We start from the raw sequence: 26,169 nt of genomic DNA, 5'->3' as shown, positions 1-26,169 counted from the left end.
TGTTGGGCTCTGTGCTGATGGTGCGAAGCCTGCTTGGGATTCTATCTCTCCTTCTCTCTGCCTCTCCCCTGCTTGTTCTCTCTCACTCTCTCAACAATAAATAAATAAATGTAAATAATTTTTTTTAAAGTTATAAAAGTGAGATGCTGTGAGTGCTGATATAAATAGTCATTAAAAAAATTGCTATGAAATGTAAGAATGTTTGAAATGCCAACACCTTTGTGGAAATAAAATGTTTTCAAGGCTTCTAGTCCTTCAAAATATTTTGAAATTAAAAAGTATCTTGGACTGAAAAAGGAAACTTCTCCTCTGCCACTCATCATGCCAAGATAGCACAGATTAGGCTAGCTGCAAAGTGAGCAGGAAACCACATTCCTCCCATGGACACACTGAAGTCAATGTCAAATACTCCCCTTCGGTGGCTGACTGCTGTTTTCTTACTGAGAAATCTTGTTCTGAAGAGCACTATTAAAAAATGTTCCTATTTGGGGTGCCTGGGTGGTTCACTGTGTTAAGCGTCTGACTCATGATCTCAGCTCAGGTCTTGATCTCAGGGTTGTGACTTCAAGCCAGGTGTTGGTCTCCATGCTGGGTTTGAAGCCTACTCAAAAAAAAAAAAAAAAAAAAAAAAAAAAAAAAAGAGCTGCTATTTGAAATCATCAGTAAGAATGGGCAAGCAATGCAACCTCTCTATTTCATCTGTAAAGTGGAAGAAATTCTCTACCAGGTCTTTACCATACAGCACAGGAATAAGCCTCAAATATAATGTATATGAAACCTCTTCATGGGTAGAACTACATGTATGGGGCTGGTCATCAGAATCAGTCATTTTAACCACAAGGTTCAAATATAAAAGAAACTATTAGTCCAGATGACATACATTCCAGTGTATACCACCCAGCTTCCCTGTTTTAGCCCTCATGTTAAAGAGCACGGGCTGGGGCTCACCTGGATATGGGTTCAAATCTTGTCACTCTGGTTTTCTGGCAGCATGCCTTTAAGTGGGCTGTTTAGCTTCTTGGAGCCGTTTCATATGTAGAATGGAAATGATAATATCTGCTTCATACTATTGCTCAAGGGCTAAGACAAGAGAAGAGTCATACTGTGTGAGGCACATAACAGCACTCAAAATGTGTTCATTTCCTACATTGACAGCTCAAGGGAATCAAGCTACATTTAATTTTGTAATGTCTACATTTCTAGGCACCAGGTAAGCATTATTTCCCTTAAATGCAATTATTTCCTTTCCATTAAATGCAATTACTGTTTGGAGAGCAGAACCAAATTACTTGATTCTGGTTTTAGGAAGAACAATGGTAGTGATATTACATGGTCAGATATTGGTTTGTGGCCTGACAATGGTTCTTTGCAATGTAATTAGCTTCCATCATGGTGGATGGCATATTTCATTGGCCATATTACTTTTTCTGGGAGTTCTTACAACTATTCTCCTATTCATGAATAGGGATTTATTCACCAAAACTAAATAATCTTATGTATATAATCTCTTTAGTCTTGGCTTTTTATTCTTAGAAGTCCAGAAAATGGGCAAGAATAGCATAAACCATTTCAACTGCAATTCCCTTGAGAAGTCCATAGACTTTTTAGAAAATATACTGCATTTCTTTTGTGGAGAAAATGTCAACACCTTAGTTTTAAATATCTGACAGCAATGCACATCATCTTTAAAACATTAATTCTAGAAATACCAGGATTGAATTTAATGTGAATTAACATAGCTTCATGAGATTGATTTTCTCTGTTCGTTAATTTCTTTGCCATGGGACTCGTTTAGCAGTGAGATCTGTTGTACCAAGTAAAATAACTTGACAGAATGAAAAGAAGACAAAAAAATAACCCCGCTGCTTTCAAATTTAACAACAATTTTTTTAGAGTCAGGTTTAGAAATGGAAGAAAGGAATCCAATTATTTGCATAATGCATTTTTTCTATTTTTTTTGCACACAAATTTTCTAAATTAGCCTAATTAATGGATGCTGTGTTGAACCGCAAAGGCTTTTTGGTAAGTTTATATAGATTTACATAGGGAAAATGACCAAAATGTAAACTTCACTTAAATAAATATTACTGAATACCTAATTTTGTGTACCATGGTGGCAAGTGCTGGAAACTCAGACAAAGGATACAAATCTGCTCTCATGAAACTCAGTCCAGTAGGGAGTCATTCATATAAATTAACTATTACAGGAAAGAGAGTTAGATATTGTAACAGAACAAAAAACTATAGGGCAAGGTAGACAAACTCTTTCTGTAAAAAGGCAGATGGTAGGTGTTAGGTTTTGTGGACCACACAGTCTCAGTGGCAACCAAAGACTACATGAACGAATGATCGTGACTATAAACATTGAACTGTATCGTTTAGTTTTCATATGTCATGAAGTATTCTTTTTTCTTTTTTTTTTCAAGCATTTAAAAATGTAAAACTCATTAGTCGTGGGCCATACAAAAACAAGTGTTGGATTTAGGTTGTAGGTTATTTGGGGCCAAGAGGATTTTTTTTTAATTTACTAGAATAATTTGATAATATTTCAGTAGATTTTATAGTGTTATTTAGATTTCAAGCTCTTTACATAGTCTCCTCGTTCTGTTATTTATTTCATGTTATGCCTACAGTATATATATTTCACATTATACCTACAGTTTCAAGGGATGCAAATGTTTTCCTATCTGTAGTGTGGTATTTGCAATGCTGGAGGCCTGCGGGAAGGGTCACAAGGACACTGAGGCTGGACTCTTTCTCATAATACTAAGTAGCAGTGCATTTAGTCAAATATAAATATAAAGCAGGCATCTATCTTATCTCCCTTGTTAAAGTCTGGAAAACAGAGCTTGGAAATCACCTACTTGGATTTAGACAACAAAAATGGCCAAATTGCATAATTCCAATTAAAGATAATTTGTCGGTTTAAATCATTTGAGTTGATAAAGGAAACATCTGCTGAGCTTTAAACCTACGTAAATGATTTGCAGGCTTGACCCTGAGCCTGGATGATATGGGACATTATGGATGGCAAAGTAATGGACCAGAATGAGCACAGAAACAGCTGATGGTAAGCTAAGCCCTTTTCGGTGAGTGACTCACCCTACAATTTGGATGCAACGTGACAACCTCAATGAGTCCACTCTGTTCCTAAACCCACCAGAGCAGTTGGCTTGTAAAGGACTCCTGTGTAACTCACCAATACTAAACTGACAAGCCATGGACTTGTAACCAACCACTCAGTTTCCTTGAGAAACTGGGTGACTTTCACCTTTCTAAGGGCAGCCCACACCCTTCCCTTTGCTGGGCAGTTGTATTTACAGACACAATGTCCCTGTGTGTGTCCATACACAAGTAAATCCTGGGAATCTAGATTCTACTCCAGTCTACCCGAACCAGAATCTGCATTTTTAACCTAGATTTTCAGTTGATTCACATACACAATTCTGTTTGAGAAACACTGGAGCAACTCTTCACTAAATCATGATTTTCAAACTTGAAAGGCATCATAAACACTAGTTAAAATGCTAGGCCCCACGCCTAGAATTGGTGGTTCAGAAGATCTCAGGTGTGACCTAAGATTTTGCATTTCTAAATTCCTAGGTGCTCCTGATACTGCTGGGCTGAGGTCACATTTTGAAAACTACTACTTTGAACCATTTGTCTATAAGTCGTTTTTTGAGAGTTAGCTGAAGACTTCATCCCACAGAGCCTACTCTATGTTGAATCAAACTCTCCAGCCTTACCTGCCATTAAATGCAATTGAACACTCACCTTGTAACCATCTTTAATTTTCCTTCACCAGAGGAATTATGTATTCATGCATTTGGCTCATTTTCCTTTGCCAACATGATCATCCTCCCTCAAAAAGGAAAAGAATCATTCTTTATTTAAAAAAAAATTAAGATGATTACTGCTACTCTTTTAAAATGATGTTAAAAATACATGCTAGACAAGATTTTCAATATATTTTAATTCAATCATGAACTTCCCAAAACAAATCTTGGGAAGAAATCTCTTTGAAATAAATTATGGCTTATGAATCTGGTCCTAAAGAATTCTTTTGGAAATCTATATACATCCATTCAAAACACGACCACATCTATACTATTGGAATCGTTCAAATAAAAATCAAATTGTAGTAAGATTTCAACTAGTCCACATACATGAGAAAGTGGAAGGGGCAGAAAATGATTAAGGGGGTTACTGCTATTCCAATAACTACTTATGTATTTGTGTTTTTGGGGAGAGGTGACAGAAGTGGCCCTCTATCTCTGTGCTCTTGTCACCTGGGTCCCCAAAGTAGCATTGCTTCAACCCAGAATGAACAAAATCTCTAGAGAAAAATTCTCCTTCAGCTTTTGGTCTTCACTCTTCTAATTTCTGGGCCTCAAGTTTAGTTCTAGGAGCCAGAGGACAGAAGGGAAGTCATTTCTTTCACTATCTCCTACACCCACTGTTTTATTTTAAAAGGGAGAATTGGTATCAAGACTATATGATTATCTGCATTCAGTATGGTACCAGCGCCGAGTGTGGATGCTCCAGTGTGAGGCTTTGGTGATGTGTCCATGCGTCCTCCAGGAGGCATTCCCCGGTGTGGGCTCATTTCTGTGTGTGTAGCTGTCGTGTGTCCCCAAGTGCGTCTGGGTCCCACACAGACTCAAGCCGGATACGAGGTTCCGGGCGGGACGGGTTAGGACATTAGCGTCCGCGGCGGGGCGCCCAAGGTGTGCACGGCGGCGTGGGTCCCGGCGCGTGCCCAGGTGTGGGCGGGGTCGGAGCGGGCGGGTACCGCGTCCCGCCTCCAGGGGGCGCCGCCGGGGGCGGCCTCCTGGGGCGGCGGCGCCAGTCTCGCCGGGGATTTCCGCTCGCTGCCTGGTCCGCTCTCCCCGACGGCGCCGCGCTCTGCGGCAGGTGAGGCGCTGGAAGCGGGGCGAGTCGGGGCTCCTGTCGCCGCTCCCTCCGCGCGGGGGCTCTGGGGACTCGGGCGTCGCTCCCTGCGGGGCGCGTTGCGTCCGGGCCGAGTGCGGTGCCCGCGGCAGCCGGGGACGGGGAGGGGAGGCCGGGGACCGAGCGTGGCCGTGAAGGGGCCACGGGCGGCCTGCGGGACCAGCCGGCGAGGAGGGGACATCGGGCCGCGAAACGCGCTCCCAGAGCCGCTGCGCGCGGCGTGACGCGGGTGCCCCCATCAGAGTGGGCGAGGGCGGGAAAAGTTAGGGACTGCCTGCAGGTGTGGACGCTGCCGGTTCCTAATAAGCAAAGAGCGATGATTATCCCGGAGGTCGTTTGAAAAGGATCGCTCAGGTGAACGAAGGTAGCTGTGTTCAAAAATGCTGCTTTTAATTTCACAGGTTCCTGTTTGTGAGGAAGCTGAAAGCTGCCAGAGCAATCTGAAAACTTCTGGCATTTGTCAGTTGATGACCTTAGGTTTCTTTGGAGCTGTTAGTGACACATGTGAATCTCAGGGAGGAATTTCTCCTGCTCCCTTGATTCCGAAGTCTGGCTTATTGCTATTTCACTGTATTGGCCAGAAATAACTCCGTAACTGCCCTTGAAACCCTGTATAGGCGCGTGGTTAAAAAAAAACCCAAAAAACAAAAAACAACATACCTTCTTGACTCCAAGCTTGCTTTGTTAATATTGAACTGATCACAAAACTCCTGAGACTTGCAGCCACTTTTTAAAAAGCAGATACTTCGTTTTGCCACCTGTCCTAGGGAGAAATCACGTGTTAAAAACTAAAGGACATCTCTAAATCTGTTGGGTTGACCTATATGAGGTGTAGGTCGCACACCGTCAGTCCGTCTGTACTTTTTCCTATAACTGAAGACGGTTTTCCTATAACTGAAGACGGTTCTCCCCGGTCTCATTCACTTTATTGAAATGCTAATATGGGGAGCTCCTGCAGTTTGCCCTTATTTTCCCAAAATGCCTTGTTTTCCTGAACTGGCTCCCCAGAGAAGCTAGAAGTTCCTGAATAAGCAGACTACCCTGGTAGAGAGTATTTGTATTTCAAAAGCCGAGTTTGTGAGTTTAAATTAATTTCTAATTGGTGGATTTTTGTTCGGAGATGTTTTGGACTAATTGACCTTGCTCACGAGGGTCTTAACTGTTAGCACCAGACCTAGAGAGAGAGGGACTCCGTGTAAGAAGGGGTGAAAGCAGGGGGGGGGGGACGTGCCTGAAGAGAAGACTCTACTTTTTTTCTTTTTTATTAATGCAAAAGCAGAGGGATAGTACAGTGAACTTCCACATATCTATCAAATAGATTGGACAGTTTGTTAAAGCAGTTTCTTTGGCCACATCTGCTTCATCTTCTTTGTTGTCGGAAGCAGTTTCAATTCCAGACACCGTATCAGGTCACCCTTAAATAGTGCATTATGCGCCTCCAACAAAAGGGCTTTTTCCTGTATAACCTTAACACCGTTGTCACCTCCTGATCATATTGGCAATAATTCCACAATGGTTTCTAAGACCCAGTCCACAAAGTTCCTTGATTGCCTCAAAAATGCGCTTACTTTTACTGTTAGTTTGTGTGAATTGGAATCCATACAAGATCCATAAATATCTGTTGTGTCTTAATTTGGGACAGGGGTTCAGCAGACTTTGTAAAAAAAAAAAAAGGGGGGGGGGGACCAGATACTAACTCCTTTAGGCTTTGAGGGCCATGTGGTCTCAGTTGCAACTACCCAACTGTGTGATCCCCAAAAGGTAGCTATAGATGATGTGTGTACATGAATGAGCATGGCTGCATTCCAATATACTTTTGTTTTCATGACTTTAAAAAAAATTTTTTTTATGTTTATTTATTTCTGAGACAGAGACAGAGCACGAGTGGGGGAGGGGCAGAGAGAGAGGGAGACACAGAATCAGAAGCAGGCTCCAGGCCCTGAGCTGTCAGCACAGAGCCCAGTGCGGGGCTTGAACTCACGGAGTGTGAGATCATGACCTGAGCTGAAGTCAGATATCCAACCGACTGAGCCACCCAGGCGCCCCTCATGACTTTTTGTTTGAAACTTCACTGGCAGGCTGGTCTTAAACCAGGGTTGACCCTGGTCTATCACAGCCCCAGTGATTTACTGGTGGCCCTTGGTTGCCTGTAGATGCCTCACATTCTGGATTTATTTGGCTTTTGTATGGTGTGGTTTAGCTTGCTCCTCTATCCCCTATATTTCCTATAAACTGGAAGTTAGTTCTAAAGGCTTAGGTTAATTAGGTTCCATTTCTCCATTTTTGGCAGGTAAACTTCAGAGGTGGTTTGATTTTTTTTTTTTAAGTTTATTTATTTATTTAGAGAGAGAGTGCATGTGAGCAGGGAGGGACAGAGAGAGAGGGAGAGAGAGAATCCCAAGCAGGCTCTAAACTGTCAGCACAGAGCCCGACATGGAGCTTGGCCTCATGAACCATGAGATCATGACCTGAGCCAAAATCAAGAGTTGGACACTTAACCAACTAAGCCACCCAGCTGCCCCTGAATTGTTTTTTTAATACAAATCTATGACTTCAAAAGACTCATAAACTCTCATCCAAGAGGCTCAATATTCCTAAATTGGCTTTGCCTGATGGCTGAGAATACACTTTTTTCTTTCTCATCTTATTTTCCTTACTTGAAGAGGATATGGGTGCTATTTCTCAAGGGTGTTGACTACTTTGAATCCTTCTGCCAGGTCAGTGGACACCCTCCTCTGTTCAAGCCCCTTGGGAAATGTGGACCACATTTTCCCACTGAATGGAAATACCTTCCTTCTTGGGCCCAGACCCAGGGTTTCAGATGCCATCTAGCAGGGGCTGGGTGGTTTGCTTTTGTTTTTAAGCTCTTTGTCTCTGAAACACTCAACTTTTCTTCACTCATCTTTCTCTTCATCCCCCCAGCAGGACTGAGAGAAGGACACCTGGTTCATGAGCTACTGGTCACACTGTGAGGTGGGGGTACTTATCCCGGCGTCCCATTAGGAAGGATTCTGAAGTCAAAAGCTTTGTAGGCTCTCACACTTACTATGGTGCTGGACTCCAAGGTGACCGGGTTTTGAAGAAACAAGTTTACAGGTAAGAATTGTTTTTTCCTTTGTTCTGGAGTGCGTCTTACTCCTAAATCCTAGAGTACCAGAGGAAGTATCTTGACAGTGTCACTTGGAAGTCCTTGCTTTTCTCATGTTTAAGATTAGTAGGTGAAACTGTCTGTTCATCCCTGTACCCATTTTTCCAGATAACGTGGTATTGGCCTTTTTCTTATTGATTTGTAAGAATTCTTTATACATTGGAAATAAATACTAATCATTTGTCATATAGGTTACAGCTGTTTCCCCCATTAAAAAAATTTTTTTAATGTTTATTTACTTTGAGAGAGAGAGTAAGTGCACACATGGGAGGGGGACAGAGAGAGAGAGAGAAAGAGAGAGAATCCCAAGCAGGCTCCAAATTGTCAGTGTGGAGCCCGACACGGGGCTCAAACTCACAAACCGATTGAGATCATGACCTGAGCCGAAATCAAGAGTCGGATGCTTAACCGACTGATCCCCCTGGTGCTCCCTGTTTCCCTCATTTTTTGTGTTTTGTTTATAATATTTATGCTCTGCAGAAAATTTAAATATTATATAGGAAAAAAGTTATCAATTTCTCCTTTATAGTTCCCTTGCTTTTTGTTTTGCTTAGAAAGACTTGCCCATTTCAAGATTGTTTTTTTAAAAAGTCTTAACACAGGTAAATGAACATGTGATAACTAGGAACATGGAATCCTGTAAAAGAAGAGTAATAAAGGGGGCTCTTTCTACTAGATAATGTAACATTGAATTGATTAAATGTTGGTGTTAAGATTGGCCCTACATTGATAAGTGTTGAAATTGGGATTTGGGTATTTGGGGGATCATTATACCATTATTCTACCTCTGTATATATTTGACTTCTGATAATAAGAAATTTTCTTTAAAAAAAAAAAAAGAATAGGGGAAAATCATCTTTGTCCCCATTTGTTCATATTCAGCAACTAGTAAGTTTCTCTGTGTTGAACACTGGGGTGTGTTGTGTTAATCAGTACACAGGATCTTGGAACTTAGATTTCTCACATAGGAGACAGATATTAATGCTACGGTCAAGGGCAACAACTCCTGTGTCAGACTACCTGGCTTCAGATCCCGGCTCTGCCCTTACTAGTTGGGTGATTTTGACTTTTCTAATTTAAAAAAATGAGGGATAATAATTATGTCTACCTGATAGGGTAGTTGGAAGGATTGGATGAGAAAACCCATGAAAATTCCTTCGCATGGCATTAAGCGTTTAGTAGTTGCTCAGTAAATGTAAGCTCTGAAGGAGGAGAATAACTGTAGTCAGGCAGACACTGAGGTGGAGAGGTGTAGGAGTGAATGAGTGTATGGAGTGGGGGTCCTGACCTGCCCTGGGCTGGTTAAGGACGTTTGGGAGCACTTTTCAGAGGAAAAGACCTTTGAGCAGAGATGTGGTATGTGGAATATCTTGTCTTTTTTTTTTTTTTTAAAGAGAGAGAGAATGCGAATGGGGGAGAGGGACAGAGAGAATCTTAAGCAGATTCTTGCTCAGCATGGAACCTGACAAGGTTCTCAATCCCATGACCCTGGGATCACGACCTGAGATGAAATCAAGTCTGACACTCAACTGAATGAGTCACCCAGGTGCCCCAGGAATATCTTGTCTTTCAAATCGAATGAAAGTGCCCTTCATTGGTGAAGTGAGAGGGTGGTGGGGTCACGACAGGCCAAGGCCTAGAGACTAGGAGAGGTGTTTCCTAATGCCACCAGAACAAGGTGTCACCAACTTCGTGGCTTAAAACAACGCAGATACTTGTCTCATGGTTCTTTAGGTTAGAAGTCAACACGGGTCTCACTGGGCTGAAATCAGGGCATCAGTGAGGCTGTGTCCCCTCTTGGAGATGCTGGGAAGTATCTGTTTTCTAGCCTTTTCCCACTTCCAGAGGCTGCCCACATTCCTTGGTTCACGGGCCCCCTCCCTCCACCTTGAGAGATAGCATTTCGTCCCTTTGTCCCTTCCACCACGGTCACAGTTCTCCCTCTGCTCCCAGCCAGGAAAGCTCCTCCACTTTTGAGGACTCATGTTCATTAGATTGGGCCCATTTGGATAATCCAAGATAATTTCTGCATCTTAAGGCCCTTAACATTAATCACATCAGTCAAGTCCCTTATGCCATGCAAGGTAACATGTTCACAGGCCCTGGGGACCTTTGGGAGGCCTTTATTGAGTCACCTCACCTTGTGCTGCAGTAGGCGCATCAGGGTCAGACATTTGGGACAGTCAGTTACTACCAGGCGCTAATAATTCCCAGGGTGTGGTGCCTCTGCTCTTCCATGCTGAGGCGGTGACTTGAGACTCTTGGGGCCTCTCCTTCAGCATTGGGGAGAGAGGCTTCTGGGTGACAGGAGACAGGCCTGCATGCGAGATGTCCCCCATCATTGGGAGCTCCACTGAACAGCTGTCAGAACCCTCATCCACTCCTATGCCACACCCTTCCCACGGGTCACTCCTGCCTGTGCAGGAGCCTTTTCCCGCTGCAGCTCTTTAACCTTTATTTTCTCTGCTATTTTTGCCTGTGTAATTGTCTTTGCCCACTAGCCTTAAACACTGTCAGACTATTTTAAACAAAATTCATGCTAAAATATTTAGTATTTTCTCATATATTAACTCTGTTTAGATGAGAACCACACCTCCCCCTTTTAATTCCCCCATAGTATCTTCCACATAATAGGCCACCAGTAAGAAAGAAATTTCCAGTCGGTTGACAGTGTTTTTGGGACTCTGATATTTTGAGTTATGTCAGAATAAATTGGAGCGACAAAGAATAAATAAGAACTTCTCCTATTCTGATTCTCCTTGTGTTCGTATTTACTGCATCTGTTTTTAAACTTTTGAGTATTAATTACCTCCTCCTGCTGTTGTCACCTGCACTTAGGAGTATGCGGCAGAGAAGTTCGTGAAAATCATTAATATTTCTACATCTTAGGTTGGTTTTACTAATTTATGAGTATTAAATGAGATTTGAAAAACATTCTTTAAGCCATTACTCATGCCATTATTGAGCCTTTATTTGTGAGAAGAATCACAACTGCCTGTTTTAAATTACTCTTTCTGCCTCAATTTGGTTTTCTATAAAGTTAGATACAGATTATAAAAGCCTAATAAAAACTATAAGGAGAAATCACAGTTGACTTTTGAACAACATGGGTTTGAACTGTGTAAGTCCACTTATATGCAGCCTTATTAAAAAAATAAATACAGTGTTATAAATGTATTTTTTCTTCCTCAAGGTTTTTCTAAATAACATTTTCTTTTTTCTAGCTCACTTTATTGTAAGAATACAGTATATAATACATACAGCATACAAAATATGTGCTAATTGACACATGCTATCACTAAGGTTTCTGGACAACATGAAGCTATTAGTAGTTAAGTTTTGGGAGTCAGAAGGTATACTCTGATATTTCAAATACAGGGTGTTGGCATGTCCCCAACCCCGGCATTGTTCAAAGGTCAACTGTAGTGTATCTTATAAGTGAATAAAAAACAGTTACATGGCATTTTGGGGAGTATTTACGAAGACGAAGTCACTGGTTTTTTGTTTGTTTTTTTCCCTCTCTGTCAGTGTTTTATTATGAACGTTTCCAGCCATACTCAAAAGTAGAATACAGTAAACCTTCATGAACCAACACAGCATCAGAAATGCATGCACCATCGTGGCTTTGCCACACTTGTTCCATTAGCCCTTCTCCCTTCGTTTTTTTTGAGTTTTTGTTTATTTGCTTACTTCTGAAGAATTCTGAAGCCAATACCAGAAACTGTGCCATTTTATCACCATTTTAGTACGAATTTTTTTTAAGTTTAGTTTAAAAAACTACAGTCCTTCCTAACAATGAACAAAAAATCCTTAATATCTTCCAGTAATGTATTTAGATGAGATTGGGCGCATTCAGGGTGGTATCGCCATAGATTCTAATACTGTATTCAAATATCCCTATTTGCCTAAAAAGGTATGTGCGGTTGATTTATTCAAACCAGGGTCAAAACAAACCACTCATTGTATTTGATTTATACATCTCCTAAGTCTCTTTTAATAAATAATTGATGTATTCCAGGCATTAGCTTAATTCAGAGTTCTCTTATTACTTTTCCCTCTTATTTTTAACTCTGTTTTAGAGTAGTCACATACTCTCATACTTTCATTCACTATTATTAGAATTTATATAAAGTAAAATTGGCCTTTTTTGTTGTATAATTCTGAGTTTTAAAGTTGATTAATTCATGTAACCATCATCACAGTCCTTTTACATTACAGAGCATTTCCATCACCAAAAAAAAAAAAAAAAAAAGCCAGAAAACAAAACCAAAAACTACCAGAGGACCAAAACGTCCCTCATTCTGGCCCATTGTAAGTCAAACCCTCACTCTTACCCTAATTGCTGCAACCTTTGATCTGGTTTCCATCTTGATAAGTTTTACCTTTTCTAGAATGTCACATAAATGAAATTAAATAGTTTGCAACCTTTGAGACTACCTTCTTTCACTCAGACAACATCTTTGAGGTTCTTCCATGTGTGTATTCTTTTTATTGCCGGGTAGTGTACTCCATCTTCCGGACATACCCCAGTTTATGTATATTCACTGTTGAAGGATATTGAACTCTTTACAGTTTGAGGAGATTGTGAGTAAAGCTGCTATAAATATTTGTACATAGGTTTTTATGTGGTCGAAATTTTTCATCTTTTTAGAGCAAATCCCCAGGAGCAAAATGGCTGGGTGATATGGTAAGTGTGTATTTAACTTTTGAAGAAACTGCTAAACTTTTCTAGAGTGGCTGCATCCCGACCATTTTGCATCTCAGCCACCTATGTGTGAGAGTTCCAGTTGCTCCATATTTTTGTCAGCACTTGATACTATCAGTTTTTTTTTTTTATTTGAGCCCACCTAATAGGTGTGTTGTTTTTTTTTAATTATCTGATTTCAGATTTTTGAGCACAATAGACCATTATTTTTAATAATTAAATTTATTTTATATACTTGTTATAAAAATAATTATTTCTGGTTTTCTGGTGATATTCCATATTTAAATATGGTAAATATTCTCTATGGAAAATAATTAAAACCAGAATGTTATTTAGGTAGGAGACTTTCTTAAGTCTCACTAGTTGAATCATCATATTTGGCAAAGATTAACAGAATAGTGTCTGAATGCAGGATGCGTTTTGCAGTGATCCCCTCATTATATGCATCTTGTGTGTGTCTCATTCCTATTTTACAAATAGTAACTGATAGTGCCATGACTGCTTTTGCCATCAATTTTATGCTAGATTAGATTGTTCAGTGAATAGTAAGTTACATGAGACAACTGGATGTAAGTAAAGAGTAATTTCTTTGAATGCCTTTTAAATACAGTGAACACTGTTGTAGTTTAAAAATGGACTGCTCCTGGGGTGCCTGGGTGGTGTAGTCGCTTAAGCATCTGACTCTTGATCTCAGCTCAGGTCATGATCTCACAGTTTGTGAGTCTGAGCCCCACATCGGGCTCTGCGCTGATAGTGCAGAGCCTGCTTGGGATTCCATCTCTCCTTCTCTCTGTCCCTTCCCAACTTGTGCTCTCTCTCTCTCTCTCTCTCTCTCTCTCAAAATAAATAAATAAACTTAAAAATTTTTTAAATAAAAATGGACTGCTCCCATGTGTCTGAAGCAGTAGTGAAAACTTGCCTTTAAATACTTTTTTTTTTTTAATTTAAGCATATTAAGCTCAAGGAAGAAAACCATTTGAAATTTGTGAAATAAAGATCATATGCCTCTTTTTGGATGACTTAGGGACCATAGTCACTGGTCTCTATTGCTTGAAAGTGTGCAGTTGCTTCCTAGATTAAAGTACCTAAATGTCACTGCTAATGTTGTCCCTCACTCCTTGAATTAGATGAAACTGTGGGAAGTCTCAGGGTGCACAGGTCATTGCTATGAGATGGCCCTATCAAGTCTCACCCATTAGCTGCCGTAGTTTGAGCTTCAGGTTGGTAGTATCATTTGAACAGTGGAAATTACTGTCATCTAGAATCTCCCTGTTTCACTTCTGAAAAGTTGCTTAGACTTGTTGACAGACCTTCCTTTGTAATGCAGGGGCATTAGAAAGAAGAACTGAGCCTGATGTGAAGAAAAAAGATGGAGGACAAGTTGCCAGATGGGCTTCGGGGGTTGTTGTGGTATGAAACCTAAGAGGCCAAGTATTAGGGAAATGTAGTTCAAAATGTATAGAAATGGGATGAGTTTCTGTAGCTAAGTCATTTTTGGTTTAAAACTAACGTAGTAGTTGGATTGGAATTTGGATTGGAATAAATAAAAAATAATGAAGGATTAGTAAGGTTGTTACCTCCATTGGACCCAAGTCTTTATTTTGTTTAAAAAAAAATTATTATAGATGTTCTTTAAACTTTATTCCTGTTGACATTAATAAGGTCCTATAAATGTGCATATATATGGGGAAGTGGAGGAAGGGATAATAGATGGGTATTGGGGTCTTAAATTGGGGTTTTAGAATACCAGACTAATACACCTGCTGCCCCCTGGTGGCAGCGTATTAAATAGTGAAGTTCAGAGGTGAGGAATTCTGGAGAGCTGAGTTGGTTGTATAAGAGGATTATAGGGGGAATCAGGAGATGTTTTCTCTTTCCAGCTCTGTTCATAATTACTATCCATATGACCTTAGATAAATCATTTAGTTTGATTACCTTTTATTTTATAAGTTTCTTCCAGCTTTCACATCTTACAATTCTCTGATGGTAATAGCACATATTATGTACTAAAAGATGTGAAGTTCCACTTTTTCCATTAGCAGCTGAATCCTAACGTATCCTATATATTTATTTAAGAAAGCATACTCTAGAGTAACTCCTGAGGCACGATACAGATTCAGCTCTGGGCAGCAGACTGCATAGGCTATCTGTAGCACAGTCCATAATTAATCAGTGTGACAATCTTGCATTATTATGAAAGCTCACAAGTTACATCATTTAAAAAATAATTTTTATTGTGGTTAAAAAAATAACATAAACTTTACCATCTTAACCATTTTTAAGTATACAGTTCAGTAGTGTTAAGTATATTCAGTGTTGTACAACATACCTCCAAAACTGTTACTTCTTGTAAAACTGAAACTGTGTACCCATTAGACAGCAACCCCCTACACTCCCCCTGCCCCTAGCAACTGCCATGCTACTCTCTGTCTCTATGAATTTGACTATTCTAGGTACCTCATGTAAGTGGAATCATACAGTATTTGTCTTTTTGTGACTCGTTTCTTTCATTTAGCATGATGTTCCTAAGGCGAATCCAAATTGTAGCACGTGACAGGATTTCTTTTCTTTAAGGCTGAATATTTGTATGTAGATACATTTTACTTCTCCATTCATCTATTGACAGACTCTTGGATTACTTCCACTTCTTTGCTATTGTGAATAATGCTGCAATGAACCAAGGATATGCTGCATTTTTAGTATACAGTGTTTACTAATGCAGAGAGGGTTTATACAATTTTTACATGCATGAAAGGTTAAATTTCATTATAAAAACACCATTCAACCATGCTAAATAACTAGGATATAGCTTTTTGTGTGGATGAGTAAGTTAAAAAAGGAATTAACATTTATCGAACATACAAACTGTATGTCAGGCACTTTTGTATCTGTGATCCATTCTATTGTTTAGTGTTTACAGTAATTCTGTGATTTACCCTTCTCTTGGGAGGGGACTAATACTTATTAAAATCACTGTGTACCAGAATTTTTATATACGTTATCTCATATAATCTTCATACATTAACCCTGAGGTGTGCTTTAGTATCCCTGATGTAACTGAGGTTCAGAGAGATGAAACACCTTGAACAAGGTCACATAGCTAAAAGGTAGCAGAGTTTTACCTGAGTACAAAGTGAAACATGTCTGTTTCAGATGTGTTCGACATATACCATACTTTCTCCTGCTTTCAGAAATAACACTATACATCTATGATCTGAAAGATGTTGGAACAATATCAAGATTACACTGCTATAATAATTTATAAATAGAAACACTTCTGTAGTGCCTTTCCATTAAATAACAGTCCTTGGGTTTTCCTTGCAGAGAAACAGCATTGATTCAGATGAATTCATCTGAAATGTATCAAGGCTTACCTCCTGGGGCATTTTGCAAAATAAACCTTCCTAGGACTTCCAAAAGAGTGGTTCTCTTGTGCCGGTCCCCCCATTTCTGAGGTTATCTTCCATGTGTTATTTTCCCCTTTTTCTTTCTCCCTTTCCTTTGATGTGGCAGATAGCTAGGACCGTTTTCACCACTTTCTGCTCCCACCTCTCTTGAACGCTATGCTGCTTGGGTTTGGAGTTTTGATCTGCTCCTTGCATAGTGTTTTTTCACAGGTAAAGGGTTATAAAATGTCCTTATAGGTGGTGGTTTTCTTGGAGAGTCAGTAAGCTCTTGGAAAGGCCCATTGCAACATGGGATTTTTTGACTAACAGAGATGTAGTGGTATATAGCATCCGAGCAGCCACTTAAGCTTCTCTAAGAGTTCCTGTGCACTTAGGATGACTTACATTGGGAATTTACAAACCTAGTGATAGGTGAGGCTCAGGAATGCTTCCAAGATTCATTCAAGGCCTTCGATAATTCCTGAAAGCAGGATGTTATGCAGTAAATAAAGAAAATGAGAGTGGCAGAAATTGTGGTCACCACCAAATGTCCAATGTCTCCTTCCTTAGTTCCTGATCTGCAGTTTTATTCTGAGTGACCATGTCCCTCAAGTTATGGTAAAAAACAGGAAGGAGAAATGTGTGAGACTTCTGCCAAGTTTTGCAAAGGAACCTGAGTCAGTGAGGTTGCTCCTGTTCCTCACCCTGCCCTACATAGTTCCTACTACTTCGCATGAAGATATTATGGCCAGTGTAATGCCAGCCATCTTTTCTCCTAAGAGGACCTTAAGAATGGAAGCCATCTGTTAGCAGTGACACCAAGGAGCCTGGTGTGCTGGCTTACACAAATGGCCACAAATTCTTTCTATTCTCTTGTGTGTGCACCTGTGCAGGGCACCTTTGCAGCCCCTCCCATAAAGGGAAGAAGTCACCATCTCCACCCCTAAACCTAGCACGGGGAGTCCCAGGCTGAGTGGGGTGAGTAGACTGCCCTTTTAGAGGGTTATCTCAATGTGGGCTGTCAGAGCCTGAGCGGCAAGAGGAGAGTTTATGTGCAGGGAAGATGGTTGTGACTGAAATTGGAAATTAGTTACATATGGGAGGATTGATCATGTAATTAACTGTACCAAAGATCATATGAGCCAGCTATGCCACTGTTGAAGGGAGTTGTCAGTACAGAAATGTCAAGAACTAGGATGAACCGTGTGGTGGTATGGATTGGGTCAGGTGTGTGAGTGTGAACTCATGGTTTTCAATACGTATGGATATAAGTGTGTGTGTGTGTGTGTGTGTGTGTGTGTATAGATAGATATAGATATATAGATATAGATATATGTGTACATAGTCTACTGAGGGAGCCTCTTGGGCAGATAACACCGCAAGAACAATAAGCACACCTCACACCCAGATCTTGGCTTCTAAATACCAACTAACAGCTGGAAACTAGGGCTCCTTGGAGAAATGGCTGGTTCCAGGCCTGGGGCAGAGAAAGTCCAAGATGAATGTGGAACATCTTGTGCCAGAAAGCAAGGAAATGCATTCTTAGGACTCAGTGACAGAAACAGTTCTGCCCACAAGGGAGGATTACACAGGGGAGATGATGTTTGAAGTGACCTGGGAACCTTGAAGGATGAGTAGGATTTTGCCAGGCAGCATGTTGAGGAAGGAAGAAGTTCCTTAGGGGCAATGGCAGCCTTATGAGCAAAGAGGGGGTCAGATTATACCTGCCACAGAGCAGTGTAAGGCATGGCCTAGATATGGCTGAAGAGAAAGATGCAGCTGGACACATTGTCCTGCGTGAGCCACATGCAGAAACTTAGGCTTGACCCTTTAGAATTTGTTGTCTAGAGCTGCATAACAAATTATCCTTAACATCAGTGGCTGCAGACAACATGCATTATCCCCCATTTTCTGCAGGTGAGAATCCGGGAGCTGCTTGGCTCGTGGCTCTAGCTCAGGGTCTTCAGCAGGCTGCAGACAGGGTGTGGGCTGGGGCTGTGGTCACCTCCCAGCTGACTGGAGGAGCATCTGAGCTCACTCATGTGACAGCCAGCAGGCCTTGGGGCCTTTCTGGCTGTCGGCAGAGACCTCAGCTCCTCTCCACATGGGTGTCTCCTTAGGGAGTCTCACAGCATGGCAGCTGGCTTCCCTGACAGCGAGGGGTCTGAGGGAAAGAGTGTACCAGAGAGCCCTCCAGACGGAAGGCACAGTCTATTTAAAACCTAATCTCAGAAGTAACATCCCATCACATCCTCTGTATTGTGTTCATTTGAATCAAGTCACTAAAGCTAGCCTTTGCACAAGGGGCACGAATCACACAGGGACACTGTCAGTAGGGGAGAGGATCATTAGGGTCATCTGAGGGGGCCCCTCAGATGCCCAGGCTGGGAAATGGGGAGGGGCACGGTCTTGCATGCAGTTGCAGGTGGGGGGGGGGGGAGGGCAAGCCTGGGGCAGTGAGACCATTTAGGAGGTGGCCATCCACGTGGGCAAGGAGAGGCCTTGTCATCAGTAGCTGGGAGCAGTTGAAGTGAGAAGAAAGAGGGCTTAGGTCACCAGGCGGTGCCGATGCCTCCCAGATTATGCGTGTGCACCCAGCCGCAGCAGGCATCATCTTCAGAAACTTGTGATGAGATGCCTGCTGTTTGAAAAAACACCAATGCTTTCTTATTACTTGCTGTTAAGCAGATTGGTTCATGGACTTCAGTGGGTGGAAACCAGCTTCTGCAGACAGGGCTTTGCAGGATCCCTTTGCTGCCAGGAAACAAGTGGGAGCTGCTGGGCCATTACCTCATTTTAAAGCACATGCTCAGGCTGTGGGAGCTCGGCTGTAATCCCTTCAGTTTTATCTCACACATGTTCTCCACCCACACTGTTATTTGGTAGTGAAATGACACATGAAGGTTGCTTGGGTTTGAGGGCAGGCTGAGGGCAGGCTGAACTGTACCAGGCTCTACGGTTCTAGCAGATCCCTCTTGGAGGTCAACGCTGTGATCTTTACTGAGGACATCTGAAGGATGGCTTCTCCTTCCTGACATCTCCCCTTTGTTTGAAGTTTGACCTGAACACCAACCAGTTACTTTAAAGAGTGATGTTTCCACAGAGATTTTGTATTTTGTATTTCAGGTGTGTCGTCAGCAAGCCAACGTAAACAAGATTACCTGCACGTTGGGGAAGTAGATGTGCATAAGTAGTGGGCACAGGGTCATAGGATTGGGGAGGGGGAGGTAGACAGGCCATCACTTGTGAAACCCTGTATGTGGAGAAAAAGTATTTCAGGTTTACTTCACTCTAGTCTTTTCCTAGCATCATTATGTTCAAAGTTAAAAACAAGCATAGAGACCATCCATTAACCCCGAGTGATTCCTGGGAATGCAGCCATCTGGGAGAATGGTAAAGTCATGCTTCTGGAAGGTGTGAACTGGGACCCTGCTTCCCTCCCCCATGAAGGGCTGGCTGCCACCACCCTGGGGCACACCCAGCACAGAGCCTGTATAGCCCTGTACTGTGTTATGCTGCTGACACCAGGTGTTGAAAGTTAAAAATGGAATTTATTCCACATGTTTTAAAATGGTTATTCCTGTTGCTTAATACTTGCACTTAAGGCTGACCTTGAATCATAAGTGAGTGAAAACATGATGCTCTTAGAAAATTTGTATTCAGTAATAGTGTTTGGGAAACAGTCTCATAGTTACATAAAATGATGGAGCAATTGAAAGGGCTAATGTGTATTAAACTTGGAAAAGACCACCTTTTAGTTATCTTGAGATCTTTTTATATCATCTTTACTTTTTATGTATTTTGTTTTCCTTTTTGTGTAACTTGGACACTTGAAGCATTTTATTTTTTAAAAGATACAGGTTTCTATACATGTGAAATCTTTAATATTTGGAAAATTTGTTTTTCTGGTTAATTGGAACTTTCCATATAGCTGAAGGTTAAGCAAAAATCTTTTCTAGAAAATCTTGTGAATCAGTGTTTTTATAGTGTACAAAAAATAATGAAGCCTCTTTAACCCAAAGGTTAGTAATTCTACAGTAGCATCAGCATAAAACTGAAGGACCTTATAGTAGGCAAGATATGGAAACAACCTAAGTGTCAACAGATGATAAAGTGTGTATAATATTCCATTACAAATGGAATTATATAGGGGCACCTGGGTGGCTCAGTCTGTTGAGTGTCCAACTTTGGCTCAGGTCATGATCTCACAGTCTGTGAGTTCGAGCCCCGCGTCGGGCTCTGTGCTGACAGCTCAGAGCCTGGAGCCTGTTTCAGATTCTGGGTCTCCCTCTCTCTCTGACCCTCCTCCGTTCATGCTCTGTCTCTCTCTGTCTCAAAAATAAACGTTAAAAAAAAAAAAACAAATGGAATTATATATATATATATATATATATATATATCATAATGGAATTTTATGTATGTACTATCATTCATATTATGTATAATATATTCATATCATATGTATATTATTCAACCATAAAAAAAAAAAGAAAATCCTGATATTTGCAACAACATGGATGAACCTAGGGATGTTATGCTAAGTGAAATAAGCCAAGCACAGAATGATCAATACTGTATAGTATCACTTATATGTGGACTCTGAAAGTGTTGAACTCATAGAAGCAGAGAGTAGAATGCTGGTTGCCAAGGTCTGGGGGGAGAGGGGAATGGAAGGTGGTGGTCAGAGGACACAGAATTCCAGCCGTGATATCAATACACTCTAGGGAGCTAACGTGCAGCATGGTGACTATCATTATACTGTATCGTATTCTTAAAATTCGCTAAGAGCCTAGATCATATTTTCACCACACACACACACACACACACACACACACACACACACACGATAACTGAGGTGACAGATGTGGTAATTAGCTTGATGGTGGTAGTCATTTCACAATGAGTACATGTATCAAATCATCACATTGTACACCTTAAATATACACAATTTTAATTCGCCAATTATACTTCAGTAAAGCTGGGGGCAAAAACCCTGAAAGACCTTTCCCTTAAATGGGAAAGACTCACTGGGAAATAAATGGTTTCCCTAAAGATTAATCACTAGAGAGCTTTCAGAAATGTTGTATTTTATTATAAATACAGGTTCCTGTTCCCGACTTCAGACATGCTACATTAAACTCTCCAGGGAAGGGGCCCAGGAACAGATACGTTGAAACTTCCCATGTTTTGGGAGCTCAGCCGAGTCCACTTTGCAGACCCCAGACTCCTCTTGTCCATCCTCTGAAAGCAGGCCCAGTCCTGGGCTGCTGGCAGCCCCACCTTCCTACCTGGGGACCCAGGTCCCACCCATCTCCCCGCAGGGAAAGCCTCCCCTCCCACTCTCCTCCTGTCACTCTCAGGATGACCTTTGCCCTCCTCTCAGGGTCAGTTCACGTCCAAATCACAAGCAGAATTCCTCTGTCCCTTTCTGTTCTTCATTACCCTCTGTACCAGCACTTTCACTTGGTCACTCAACATATTGTATTCCAATAGTGTATTATTTGTGTATCTCTTTAAAGATTTTTTTTTTAATTTAAGAGTTTTTTATTTAGGTGAAATTCACATAATATAAAATTCACTGTTTTTAAAGTGAAGAATTCAGGGACATTTCAGCACTATCATAACAATGTACGACCACCTCCGTGTAGTTCCAGAACATTTTCATCAACCTGAAAAGAAAACTCCTTGTATGCTCGGCAGTCACTTCTCACTGCCCTCAGCCCCTGGCAACCACCAATCTGCTTTCCTGGTCTGTGGATTTGCCCATCCTGGTGTTCCATATCATGGAATCGAACAACGTGTGACCTCATGTCTGGCTTCCATCACTCAGGATGTTTTCCGGCTTCATCCACGTTGTATCGTAGATCACATTATCATTTGAGTTGTTTGACAGGAGTTTGCTAGGGTGGCTGTAACAACATTTCACAGACTAGGGGCTTAAACAACAGAGAGCATGGAGGCTACAAGTCCAGATCAGGCTTGGTGTCTCCTGAGGGGTGTCTCCTGGGCTGGCAGACGGCCGCCTTCTCCTAGTGTACTCACATGGCCTTTCCTCTGTGCTCAAGTGTCCCTGGTGTCTGTGTGTCCAGTTTTCCCCTTTTTATAGGGACACCAGTCACACTGGATTAAGGCTCTGAAGACCTCATTTTAACTCAATGACCTGGCTAAAGCACTGTCTCCAAATAGGGTCACGTTCTGAGGTGCTGGGGGTTTAGGGTTTTAACATATGAATTTGGCTGCGGGTTGGGGCAGGTACAGATTCAGCCCATAACAGTCAGTAGATCTTGTTCACTACTTCGTTTTCATACCACTGTCCACTGTAGAGTTCTCTGAGCACATGCCCCACCTTTCTTCTGGACTTTGAGCTTGAGGGCATAGCTCACATTTGTGTCCTCACAGCCGGCCGGTGTCAGCCAGCCCTGGGTGGATGCCCAGTGCCACTGTCCAGACCCAGCGTAGCAAGTGGCCACTTCTCAGGCCCGTATCCTCTTTGCGTTCTCTATCCGCAGTAAGTACACAACACTGGTGTGTCTAGTGAACTAATGATCCTTGCTTCTGACAACAATCCTGTTGTCAGAAGAGGCAGCTTTAAACGAAGTATCTGCTTGGAAACTGTTGTCATTTCTTTCTTTCTGATCAAAACAGGCAAAAGAAATTGGCTAATTGAGAATTCCCAGGACCAGGCAAAAATACTCATTAATTTTCTCCACACATTATGGGGAACAAGTTAAAATGTGTCACCTGTCCTTCAGAAATTTAGTAAGAGCGAAAATAACTGAAATGTAGGGCAGAATGTGACTGGGGCACTAAGATACAAGCAGAGAAGGCTTTGGGACAGATGCAGGGTCTGGGCTGAGATTTTAGGGCTGGGTTGGATTTGAGCAGGAAGGTGTAAGTGTGGTCCAGGTAGCAGTAAAAGGTTAGGATTCGGGGGACGCTAAGCTGGGGAGGGTTTTGGGGAGCAGCAGCAGGGCAGCAAGCTAGAGTTACAGGGTAGGGATGCAAACAGCTAGATGGGACACATGGTGTCTGGACCCCGAACCCTGTCAGGACACAGCCTGCAGCCCTTGAGCTTGGCCTCAGGAAGCTCGGTACGGCTCAGGGGTGAAGGCAGGGGCTAGAGCTCCTGAAAGGAGAGTAATGATCTGGATTGTAGCTGTTTGAAGGTGGGTAAGGGCAGAGGCTGTGGACAGGAGGGTGGCATGCGGCTGCTTTGAGGGGACAGACTTGGAATTGATGCCGGTCAAGGAGAGAGTTGGGAGAAGATCCACCTTGGAGAGGAAAACAGGGAGTCCAGTTTGAGTTAGACTGGATACTGGGGCTGGCACACAGGCAGTGTGCCTGTCCCAGTGGGCTCAGTGGGGGCTGAGGGAAGTGAGCTCATCAGGTGGAGGCCAGAGGGGAAGGTGGATCTCACATCCACACTGCCTGAGTCTGCGTGGGCTGCTGTGACAAAGCACCGCAGACTTAGCAGAAGTCTCTTCCTCATGGTTCTGGAGGACGAAAGTCCAAGATCCAGGCGTGGTGGGGTTGGTTTCTCCTGAGGCCTCTGTCCTTGGTTTATGACTCATTTGTGATATGCAGGCAAGTTTGCGCTCATTTGCGGGCAGTGAGATGGTTATTTAAAGAGAATTTCCTGTTTATTTGACAAAGATCCAGATAATAATGTGAAGTAAATCCTGTTTACACCTTGATTTGTTTGCTGAAAATGTGTAGTAGTAAAAATGAAGTAACTGGAAAAAACAAAACACTTCTCCCTGTGTCCTCACTTGGTCTCTCCTCTGTGCCTGTACGTGTTGATGTCCAAATCTCTTCTTACAAGGACACCAGTCAGACTGGATTAGGGCCCCCCCTAACGACCTCATTTTAATTTAATCACCTCTTTAAAGGGCCTGTCTCCAAATACAGTCACATTCTGAGGTCCTAGAGACTAGGACTTCAACATATGAATTGGGGGGGGGGGAGGGGGCGGGCGCACAGTTCAGGCTGTAATAGCACATATGATTTATCCAAGTAAGGTTATGTAAACTACCCTTGCAATTCAAGATAAATAACCATTTACTTCTGCTTTATTTTTCAGTGTGTCATGGGGCCAGGGCAGGGAATAGGAGCACTTTTTTCTAGGTAGTTAAGAGCCTGAACTCGAGTCAGACCAGCTGGATCCAGATCCCAGCTCTGCTACTTACTAGCTATTTGACTTTGGTCAAGTCAACACTTTTTACTTACACCCTCTGTCTCCACTTCTTCAGGGGTAAGATGGAAATAAAGTTGCCTACTTCATAGGTTTCTGTGATGATTAAATCAGTTCAGATATGTAAAGTGCTTAAAAGTATACCTGAATCTTTGTAAGTTCTGTGTTATGTGCCGGCCGTGATTATTATTCACACCAGATTTGGAGAGGATGGTGATTATGCAAGGAAGTGTTGCTTTTCTTCCAAAACTAAAGTGTATTTGTGAGAATAAAAATCAAGATGTCACCTCCCCTGAACTTAGTTGAATAGAACACCTAGAGTATTTGCTGTCAAGTGTGTGCAACTGGAGGACCACACGGGTGGTGGGCGGGGCTTGTCATTTTATGGAAAAGTTATTTTACAGTGCTTCTGTGTGCATCCAGTAACTCGAACATTATGGAAGAGCCAGTGAGGTGGGCAAGATGGAAGTTTCCTCCCTGTGAGGCTAAGTGAGGTCCCCCAGGGGCTGCCCCCAATCCAGTCCTTTTGAGTCCCACTATGTCACACAGCCCGGAAGAGGACCCCAGGCAGTAAGCCTGTTTCCAGTATTTTCTCAGAGCAGGGAGACTATGGAGAGTGATCTCTTGGGCAGAACTAATATTTTTCTATTTGTTTATTTCATTCAAAATAACACTGCTATGGTCTGAATGTGTGCCCCCCAAATTCATCTGTTGAAATCTAAACCTCCAATGTGATGCTATTTGGATGTAGGGCTTTTTGGAGGTGATTCGGTTGTGAAAGTGGACCCCCCTGATGGAATTAGTGTACTTACAAAGAGACCCCAGAGAACTCCCTTGGCCCTCCTGTCGTGTGAGACCTCAGTAAGAAGATGCCATCCTTGAGCCAGAACGCGGGCCCTCACCAGACACTGAATCTGCCAAGTGCCTTGATCTCGGACTTTTTAGCCTCCAGAACTGTGAGAAGCAAGTGTGTGTTGTTTATTAATCATTCAGTCCATGGTAGTTTTGTTACAGCAACCCAGACTGACTCCAATTGGTTGGGTACACACACACCTGAGGCTCTGTGCTGGGTGCTTTACCTGGGTTATCTTGGGGGATGCCTACCATACCTCTGTGAAGTGCTGCTGTGTGATTGGACAGAGAAGGAAACTGAGGGCCACAGGTTTGGTCATTTGCCAGTGTCACTGCCCAGGCTTGTCTGGTCCCGAAGCCAGTCCCCCCACAGGGCAGCACTTCTGCCCTCTCAGGCCCGGGGTCAAGTATGAAAAGCACCTCTGGGCAGCAGCATAGCTAAGTTCTAAGGGAATATTTATTGCACAGATTTGCTTTTGTTTTGAAGGTAGCAAAAGGGAACCCACTTGGAGAATGCTTGGCCTTTAAAAATCACATTTTGAAATAGGTCCCATGTTTCAGGAGAGCCCTCATTGCTAACACAACCTCTAAAATGGGTCAGAAATGGAAGTAATGGAGCAAAAGGTGGGTCTTACCTCTCACTAACACTCAGGAATAAGCAACTCTCCTGGGCAGTTGGTAACTAATACGGAAATTTTGCTCATATGAGAAAATGAGAACCAAAAGGAAATATAAAACAAAGTTCAGGGAAGTTGAGATAATTAATGGTGAGCTCAAGGAAGTTTAGATCTAATGGTGAGTTAATAAGAAATGTAACTTGAAATACTGAAACAAAGTTTAAAATGTTCCTCCAGGAATTTTAATGTTTACGAGACAGGTGAGTGCAGCCAAGAGCTTACCTATGGGTGCAGAGTCAAAAGTTAGGGAGAAAAGAGGT

General features: G+C 42.1%; 1 protein-coding gene across 4 annotated transcripts in view; it reads left to right on the top strand.

The window, feature by feature from the left end:
- The first annotated feature begins 4,843 nt into the window (after positions 1-4,843).
- GGACT (gamma-glutamylamine cyclotransferase) overlaps positions 4,844-26,169 on the top strand; it is a 47,380-nt gene continuing 26,054 nt past the window's right edge. Inside the window, exons 1-3 of one of the 4 annotated variants that reach the window (XR_007461159.1) lie at positions 4,854-4,914; positions 7,873-8,046; positions 14,131-18,567. The gene's annotated coding sequence lies outside the window, so the exon portion shown is untranslated. The other 3 variants (XM_049647168.1, XM_049647166.1, XM_049647167.1) reach the window with 3 other exon arrangements.

The sequence above is a fragment of the Panthera uncia genome (assembly GCF_023721935.1).
Source record: "Panthera uncia isolate 11264 chromosome A1 unlocalized genomic scaffold, Puncia_PCG_1.0 HiC_scaffold_16, whole genome shotgun sequence".
NCBI classification, from domain to species: domain Eukaryota; kingdom Metazoa; phylum Chordata; class Mammalia; order Carnivora; family Felidae; genus Panthera; species Panthera uncia.
This window is presented reverse-complemented; position numbering and strand designations above follow the sequence as displayed.